Here is a 10,493-nt window from a genome sequence, read left to right on the forward strand (position 1 = left end):
TGGATGTGAATGCGTCTGAATATTCTGATTTTCTACAGCAGACGTCTCAGGTCAGCACTCTCTAAACGTTAACACACTCTTTACAGGAATTTTCCTTCTGTGTTCACACAGAGCAGCATTCTGGCAAATAACCATTAACTTCTTTCTCCGAAAAATTGCAGAAACCAGTTTACCGGTATTTTCAAAAAGGGCCTGTTCACACAAGATCCCCTTCTGGAAAATTGCCCATCATTTTCCGGAAAGGTCTGTATGTGTGTGTTACCAGGACTGGGGTGGAGTGACAGGAGACCACAGGAGGTAGGATCCAATATGCAGTTTATTCAAAAGTCAGGCAAGCAATGGTCATCAGGTGCAAACAGGTATATAAAGGCAGTCCAGAATCGTAAACATTCAAACAGGCAAATGGTCAAAAGGCAGGCGGCTAAACAGGATAACTGGGAAACGAGGGTAGGGTCTAAACACAGAGAAACAAGACAGGGAACCGCGTTGTAATGTACACAGGGAAACAAGACTCGGCAAACTGGTAGCGTGAGAGAGTGGCTTATGAATGGGATGTAATCAGTCTGTGAACAAGGCTCAGCTGGTGATGCAATCAGGATACATGAGTGAGCAGGCGTGCGTGTTTGGGAGCAGTGCATGTATGAAAATGTAGTCCTGGGAAATGTGGAAATGTAGTTCTGAGTTCGTGTGAGAACCAGCGATCCTCTGGGGAGCGATCGCTGGTTGTGACAGTGTGAAAGAGACTAATGATTGATTGGATGTTTTGGGGATGATTTTGGTTCCTTTTTTGGACTTTAAATGTCTGTCTATGGAGGATGAGAGAGCTCTCGGATTTCATCTAAAATATCATAATTTGTGTTTCTAAGATGAACAAAAGGCCATAGGAGGATGGAACGGCATGAATTTTCATTTTTCTCATAATCCTAAAAAAATGCTGTTATTAAAAACATTCTCTTTTAATCTAAAATCAGTCACGCTGGGGTTGGAAAACAGGCTCAACATGTAGTTTCTCTGTTCTCTTTTCAGCGTTACAATCCCAGTGGTGTGCATGATTTCCAGTCGCTCTATTAACAGATGTGAAGGCTGATGAATGAGCGAGCAAAAATGAACATGACATTTAGCGGGAGATGTAATAAAATGATGAGTGTGACTCAAACGTCATCTGTCTGGGCGCTAGCGAAATTATGGCTGCTCTGAAAGTTTCACTTCCACCAGGAGGGTAATGATATAAGCGAGCCAACAGAGCTCTGTCAAACCCGTGATCTCATTGAGGGAGAACAAGCCTGTACAGCAGCTCACATTCGCAGCACTGTAAGATTATTAAAAGATTAGCTCCCTCTCAGATTTGTTGCAAAATTCCCTATGTTATTTGTCACTCGCAGGAGACAAAAAGCCTTTTGAAATATTAGAGACGCTGAATCATATTTTGTATGAAGCAGAAAAGCATAAATGCTGAGGAAAGGGTAGATAAGGACATAAAAATAGATTTTAAGCTAATTTAATACGCTGTCAGTGAGTTTTCCAATCATTTGGTAATTAATAGCTAAGCGCTTATAGCATGTTTAGGCCATTTCTAGTATATGCCAACTGGCCACTTTATTAGGTACACCTGTCCAACTGGTCGTTAACGTAAATTTCTAATCAGCCAATGACATGGCAGCAACTCAATGCATTTAGGCATGTAGACATGGTCAAGACGATCTGCTGCAGTTCAAGCCGAGCATCAGAATGAGGACCAAAGGTGACTTTGAATGTGGAATGGTTGTTGGTGCTAGATGAGTACGTACTTCTGAAACTGCTAATCTGTAAGGATCCATCCTGCCTTGTATCAACGGTTCAGGCTGGTGGTGTAATGGTGTGGGAGATATTTTCTTGGCACACTTTGGGCCCATTAGAGTATGGTGTCAACGCCACAGCCTACCTGAATATTGTTGCTGATCACATCCCACCACAATGTGGCTACCCATCTTCTGATAGCTACTTCCAGCAGGATAACGCGCCGTGTCATAAAGCACAATTTCTCTCAGACTGATTTCTTGAACATGACTATGAGTTCACTGTACTCAAATGGCCTCCACAGTCACCAGATCTCAATCCAATAGAGCAACTTTTAGATGTGGTGGAATAGGAGATTCACATTATGGAAGTGCATCTGACAAATCTGCAGCAACTGCGTGATGCTATCATGTCAATATGGACCAAAATCTCAGAGGAATATTTATAGTACCTTATTGAATCTATGCCATGAAACATTACGGCAATTCTGAATGCAAAAGAGGTTCCAAACAGTACTAGTAAGGTGTACCTAATAAAGTGGCCGATGAGTGTTGATTTAGACAGAAGCTTCATTTGTTGTTGTTTCTGCCAATGTAAGCTAAAATAAAGCCATTCTGTAAACACTAAAAAGCAAATTAATCTGCAAATGTAGTTGAGTTTTTGAGTATTTATATAATTTGAATAATTTTTTACTGTAAGTGATGACATGTTGACCATTTGTTTCTTGAAGGCTCATCCTGATTCTGCCAAGAATCAACTGCCAACTGTTTCTTGAAGGCAGTTGAATGTGCACCTATCAAATAATTCTTTAAAAATCAAAAGAAAATCCTCAAAGAAATTGTGATGGTTTTAAAGGCAAATGTATTAGTTTTAATGAAAATTGGTAATTGTTTTGTTTCCTTGTATTTGTAGCATGTTTAAGACACTAAATACTATTGGAGTATTTCCCTAAAACTTGCAAAATGTAATGTTTTAATGGTTAACTTTTAGTCGTGTTTATGTTGGAAACTATTAAAACTTCTGTGATGGTTCGGTTATTTTTTGTCTGAAAGCATAGATCACCCTTTCTGAAAATGCTTTATCAGAAAGTATTAATAGACTCATGTTCATATGTAGTCTTCTTTACTGCAATACTATTAATTAAAATTGAAGCCTTTATACACAGAAATCTCAGATGGATAGGAAGTGATTTGTTTATAGTTATAATACATTATAATACATTTTTTATTTTATTTTTTATTTTTTTTGTGGTCGGCACAGATGCCTCACAGCAAAAAGGTGACCATTAAAACATTATAAACCATCAACACAAGTTAAAAAACCTCAATTAATAAGCTAAATTTAAATGCTATACTGTGTTGGGACATGTAGGATTTAGTGGTTTTAACATGCCAAAAAGAAGGCAACACATTGCCAAAAAAAAAAAAAAAGACCATCATTATGATGTCCAGTAAAACTTGTACAATTTCCATTATAACCCTTAAATGGTTAGGCTACAGATTCGTTGATGGTAGTTTTTGCGTATTTGTAACTAAGACTAAATTTACCAATTATATTAATATTTTGTTGTATTTTAATAACATTTAAATCTAATCTAATGCTACAATATGAGTGTAAACCATATGAGTAAACGCAGTCAAAACTTTTTTGAGGGCGCATATAAGGCCTTCTCTCTGGATTCGAAGTATGCACTCATGTTGTCGAGCACTTTCTAAGACCAAGAAGTAGGCTACTGCCCCGCCCTCACCTGTCAATTAACCATTGAGCTAAACCAGACATGGCGGTTTAATTAACCGCATGATTACAGTTTAGAGAAGGCAACATATTTTCTAAGACACAGGACTTCAGTATGTTTAATGTGATGTGAGCATGAGGTGACAGAGACCATCTGAATCACGTTTAAACCTCAGGTAGGCTGGCTTAAATAGCAGAGTTTTGTACGTTTTAAGTAAATGTTTGTGACTAAAGTTTTGTAAGTTTCAAAATGGTGGGGTTAGCTTCACAAGTTTGATTCAAACCTTTAACCCCCATAAAAAACACTAACTAAAGCTGACAATATATCAATTTAAATAGTAAATCTTCGTGTTGTGTGGGTGAATGTTTTGGATTCGTGGATATATGAAACAGACCGTGAAACAGATGCTTGCACTTAGCACGGAGAACTATCAAACCATCTGTTCAACAGGCCTGAGGCTGACAACAACCATAAGCTTTTGCTGAAATACTGGCCTCTGGTGGTGTACTGATGTCATGTGTGCTTAGAACTGCACGTTTTATCTGTGCATTTTTGCATATTTGGAAAGTTTATCTAATCCATTCTCTGGAAAGTTTATTTAATCCATTCTTGAATTGTTTTCTAAACTATTTTGATTTTTTATTCTATTAAAATTCTGTTCATAATTTTTCACGATTTCAATTATCATTAATATTTGTAAAACGTATATTTGTAGTACCTAACATCTCCACACGAGTGTGACAAAACACTGATAATGAAGTATGAATGTTTGTAAATATGAATGAATTCTGCCGCTGGACATTAAAAAGTTTTTAAAAGTTGCAGTTCTACAGTTTAAGACTTTAAATGAGAGCAGAAATTGTTAAATTCATAAAGTCGTGGCATTACAGTTTTTCTCAGTTGCTTTGGTGCATTTCTCACAACACTATTTACATTTGCACAACAGTTAATGCATTTCTCAAAACAATTAGTACAAACTGCAAAACCCAGTTGATAATTTGCAAAAGCGTGGCACAACTTCTCAAAATGGATAGCAAGTATTGACATCAATGAAAGTGTTGGTGTCATCAAGATGAAAAGTCCTGACACCATTGTTTATGAACAAGATGGTTTTGTCATGTTTTTATTATGACAGTTTATTCTGCACATTTTTCCAATGCAAAAAAATCAGATGTTGGTGACACTTCCTGAAAATGCTCAAGACAGCACTGTATACTATTTGCACAGCCATTCGAAAACCACAGTAAAGTTAGCCATCAATGCATTTAGTGAGGTATCTGAGTACAGGACACTGAATATGTGTGTTTCACATTTTTACTGCATATGCTCTTTACAATTCTAATTTATTCACAGCATTGTGCAAAAGAATAAATACACCCTTATTTACGACAAACATAAACTTCCTTTAGGTAGAGCAGTGCACAACTGTACACATAATTGCAGTACATCTTGGAACTGAACCTACAATATTCAAAGGTCTGTAAATCATTCATGAAATTGTTCGATGTAAAAGACATTTTCAGGAAAAAAAATATACATTAAAAAAAATTAGCTTGACAGATTTTGACAACTAGTTCAACATTTTTGTATGTAATGAAATGAGGACTATTAGTTTTATATGGAATGACTATTCAGCATTCACAAGTTTAGTTAATTTTGACTGACATGGCATAAGCAAATGATAATGTTATAAACAGCAGAGAGTTGTATGAAAGCAATTAATGCATGTCCAAATGCATTTGCAATTTGTTGGAAGGACTGAGAAACTGCTACTAGGATGTGCACAAAAGACTAATTGTATTGAGAAATGCATTAACTGTTGTGCAAATGTAAAACGTGTTGTGGGAAATGCACCAAAGCGACTGAGAAAAACTGTAAATTTAACATCCCCTGCAAAAAGGTTAACACCTTCCTCAGTAAAGTTGTCTCTGAATATTTCTAAACATCCTTAAGTAAGATTTACCTGAGATACAAAGTAAAGAAATAACATTTTCTTTTACATCAATGAGAACAGCATGTCGATTTAAACAAACAAAAACCTCTGTCAATACTGTATGAAATTACTTATTTGTTTAATTTTGAAATACATTTTTAGTCTAGATTGTTCTGTTTTAATCAAACTCATTTTATCGTGGTAAATTTCACAGAAAACAAGACTTTTTATATCACATTCTCGTGTAATTTTGTAAATTTCTAATAAACATATCATAATATTTACTTTACTTTTGGTACTTTTTTGCTTTATAAAGGTTTATTAAATTCAATTTCACCTCATAAATGAACATTTAAAGAACACATTGATGTATTGTGTTCCATAAATAATAAGACCTTCAGAAACGTTTTTGGGAATGTGCATTAAGTCTTTGTCATTGTCTTAATTGTCTCAAGTCTTAAGTCATTGTTGCTTTTGCTTTATAATTTACTGAACACGATCAAGCCTTTTGCTTTAACTCAAGTCGGATTTGAAAGACTTTGTAAAGTTGTTTCGAATGTTAACTCTCCAGATTTATGCAATAATACATAAACAATTGGATTAGTTTCACTCTTTGATCACCAGCTCTTTTTATTTCTGCACAGAACTCTAGAATCTGACATTAATAACAGCAAACTGTCTTTAAACCAGTACTGTCGGTAAACTAAATACATCGCAAATGGCTCCGGGGGTGCTCTTGTAAATCTTCAAATCAAGTCTCTATAGACAGTTCAGTCCTGCCACTGATAGCTGACGGCATTACCATCACTTCAGGCGGATTAATAGTCCATGCATTTGACACGTTGTGACGCAGGTTGTTACAGAGCCACTTTACACCCCTTTATCTATCACCACGTCAAAAGCCTGACTGCATATCAAAACTAAGCCGCTAACAGGCCCTTAAATGTGACCTTATCCCATCACATCATCTTTTGATTCCGAGACAACTTCATGCACTCTGTAGTGACTCATAATGTCACTAGTGTCAAGATAATATGAGTAGTGCACGAACAGTGGCACTTTTTATAAGAGCGTCACCCAAGGCCGGCTCCGACATGTTTGGCAATTGCTTCCATGGCGTGCAACGCTCTTTGGCAGTAGCCCAACAACAGAGACGCTCCAGCGACTCTGTTGATACCCAATCAGGCCCTTACGCAAGATAGTGTGATGTCATAGTGGAGGGGGCGGAACTACCTGACTCTCAGGTCAAACTGCTCATTAAGCTTTCTCTTTCATTCTGGCCTGAATTCAGCACTCTAGGACAGAGGTTGAGTTGAAAAGTAAGCACACAGAAAAAGGGGATGTTATGAAATAATATTATAGAATACACACACAAAAAAAAATGTTTTTGCTATTTGTTCAAATTACTTACTTAAAATGAGCTGAATCAACACAATTCTTGAGTTTTTTTTTTTGGTGGACAAGTCAAGTTTATTGTTTTATTTTCAATCCACTTAAATTCATAAAAACAGTTAAGTTAACTTAACCTTTGGGACAACATGAAGGAATTGTGTTGGAACCCAACATTTTTAAAAAATGTATACTTCACCCACTTAAATACATGTTTGTGTAACTTCATAATTGCAACATTTTCTTCAAAATGTGGGTAAAGTATTGCTGAAAAAAAATGTTAAAAGTTTCACTAAAATGAAAACCAAAACAGAAAATAAAAACAAAAACTAATTCAGTTTATTTATAAAAATGATAACATTAACTTACTGATAGCAAAAACACCATTGATTTGTATTACTTATACAATTTAATGCATGTAAAATATACAAGCTTTAAATATAACATATTATGGTTAAAATAAAGAATTATTATGATTATAAATTACATTTATGCAAACATACACTAAATAATGTGTGTTAATTAACAGTTGTCATGTTTTCCCCGTCTTCATATGGGTTTCCTCCTGGTGCTCCGGTTTCCCCCACAGTCCAAAGACATTCACTATAGGTAAATTGAATAAACTAAATTAGCCGTAGTTAATGTGTGTAAATGAGTGTATATGGATGTTTACCAGTGATGGGTTGCAGCTGGAAGGGCATCATCTGCGTAAATTGGCGGTTCATTCCGCTGTGGCGACCTCTGATTAATAAAGGGACTAAGCCGAAAAGAAAATGAATGAATAAATGACCTTGGTTTTTGCTCTGTCTACATATGTTGAAAATTCAAGTTTGTAGTTGAACAGAGTGACTTTTATTGACATTATAGTAGTTTGAAACAACATATTGTAAAACAGTAATATATTGAATAGAGAATTAAAAATTATGTAAAATATCAGAAAAGTGCTTGCAGTTTATTAACATTTTTTCTACAATAATTCACAACACCAACCCATATACTATATCACCTAAAACTATTAAAAAGTTAATAAAGGTAACATTTTTAAACTTTAAACATCAAAAGTTGTTGAAGGAAACCTCAGGATTCCGTAAAGCAATTCAAAGTATAAACTAATGAGAAAAAAAATCACTAAATACATCAAACTGTTAATTTACAGATTATTTACAGTCTACAATAATAAAAGTGTATCTAACTGTGACAAACAAGTGAATTTCCCTTAAGTATATTTAGGTGATCCCAGCAGGTACAGGACTTCAACATGACATCAGATTGATGTTGTACACTCAAAAAACATTTTTGCTGCTTGTTCAAACTGCTTATTTAGTATAAGCTTAAAGCAATATCCAGTTCTGGATGTTTTTATTTTGGAATCTGATTTTTATGTTCAATTCACAAAAATTTGTTATGTTAACTTAGTTGATTTGTGTTGGGACAAAATAAATGAATTGTGTGGAACCCTGAATTTTATTACAGTGTACCCCAGCGTCGTGGGTTGTTGCATTTTGTTTGGAAATGAAAATCAGGTTGTAGTCAGAACCCAACATCAGGCTGACATCAATGTCCAACATCGGATAGACATTGCATTTTGGTTACTTTCCAACACAACCTAAAAACTTTTAGCAATGAAATATCAATGTCTAATGTTACAGCTTGATGCTGGGTGGAAGTTACCAATATGACGTCTATCAGACGTTGGATTATGATTGCCATACCTTATGAATAAATGTCAGTATTTGACATCAATATGACATTGGTTTAGGTTTATGTTGGCTCACCATTGGATTTGGTCACATTTCAACACAACCTATAATCAACAAAATATCAACTCATTTCACATCATTATTGGACGTCAAAATAACATAGTCCTTAGATGCTGGCGACCTAAATCTAACCTATTATTAATGTCTTATGACATTGTGTTTGCTGGGATTTATTTAATTAATATTATAAGTACATTTAAATAATGACATTTGCTGTTTGTTCAAACTACCTATTTAAAATGAGCTGAAACAACACAACTCATGAGGTTATTTGGGGACTACTTAACTATTTATGTTCAATCCACTGAAATTTGTAAAAATTGATAAGTTAAATTAATTTATTTATGTTATCTTAACATAAATTTAGCGCATGGAACTTTTTTGGAGTTTTGTAGTTATATATTTGAAGTCAGAATTATTAGCATCCCTGTTTATTTTTTTCTGTTTGATGAAAATATTTTTTTTTCAACACATTTATAAACATAATAGTTTTAATAACTCATTTCAAATAACGGATTTATTTTATCTTTGCCATAATGACAGTACATAATATTTTAATAGATATTTTTCAAGACACCTATATACAGCTTAAAGGGAAATTTAAAGACTTATCTAGATTAATTAGGTTAACTAGGCAGGTTAGGGATATTTATATTGCATAATTTGGATTTAACAATTAAAAATATGCAATCTACTTTTAGAAAGAAGTTTTCACATAAGAAAATCCACCACTTATGTAAATAAGAAAGAGTAATCTTTATTCACTTCTGTTCACACACTTAAAATGTACATATTTACACATGCTCATTTGTACAACGAATTTTAACCACTAAACCCTCACGGTCGTGCCTTGAGGTTTGTGTCACAAATACATAATTCACAGTGCAATATGAACTCTGTGCACTCGTGTCAGCTTTCCCCCATGTGCTGCATGCATGAGACAGACATTTTGCATACCCTCTAGCCTTTGTTTATAAAGAGCCTTTCAGAAAGCGTATCGCCATTATGCCTGCAATTCAGAGGTAACGTCCACCCCCAAAACGAGGAGACCTTTATAGGACACTCTACCCATACAGTAGTGCTATTGTCATATAGTTCTCTTCTTTAAAGATACATATACTGAGCACATTCATCTGGGTTCATAGCCCTTTCCTCTTCATTACACCAATGCCCAGCTCTTGAGTCATCTTTTATCTTACCCACAGAACCAACCATACTGAAACCTCGTGCTTTTATGAGGATCCTTTGGATTCAAGTAAGGAAACTGTGACTAGAAGACAGATACTTTGTATCTGTCTGTGACTTTCCTGAGGGTTGTCCTGAACATTTACTGTAAATCTGCTTTATTTAAGAATATGTTTGTAATGGTAACCTCTTCATTGTGGATGAGTCTTAAAGGTCAATAACTAACATTTAACCTTTGACCAGCTCTTCTGTACAATTTGGCAATTCTGAGAGGTGCGAGTCAGGATAGCAAACAGTATCATTGATTTAAAACAGCTTATAGTGTGTAGGAGGAAGTGCCACCAAATGATTCATGAATTCAGCTAGCTATATACATGAATACGCTTTTAAAATGGACAATTATATACATAAATTTTAATGTTTATTTCAATTAGTGATACACATCCGTCCAATTTTCACATGTCCTATTAAGAATTGATTTTATATGTAAATAAAAAGACATATTGAGCATATTTAGATGTTTTTTGTTTGTTTTCGGACAGTTTAATATCAGTTTAATATCACTGTATAAAACTGTCTTCATGGACTTAAAATGCAGCAACAATGTGATGTTATTTATAACCATCTGTGTTTTAAAACATTTATTTTTATATAACTATATTCCAAAGTAAAAATATATATTAAAATGTTCAAACATATCTGTTTGATAATTGCT

General features: G+C 34.6%; 1 protein-coding gene across 2 annotated transcripts in view; it reads left to right on the forward strand.

Moving 5' to 3' along the window:
* Positions 1-3,515: 3,515 nt before the first annotated feature.
* The window catches only part of LOC147832604 (uncharacterized), a 142,953-nt gene continuing 135,975 nt past the window's right edge, over positions 3,516-10,493 (forward strand). For both annotated transcript variants that reach the window (XR_015516988.1, XM_087295893.1), the window contains exon 1: positions 3,516-3,686. The gene's annotated coding sequence lies outside the window, so the exon portion shown is untranslated. The remainder of the gene's footprint in view (positions 3,687-10,493) is intronic.

Source organism: Danio rerio, chromosome 19, assembly GCF_052040795.2.
Source record: "Danio rerio strain M-AB ecotype USA chromosome 19, GRCz13ab, whole genome shotgun sequence".
NCBI lineage: Eukaryota > Metazoa > Chordata > Actinopteri > Cypriniformes > Danionidae > Danio > Danio rerio.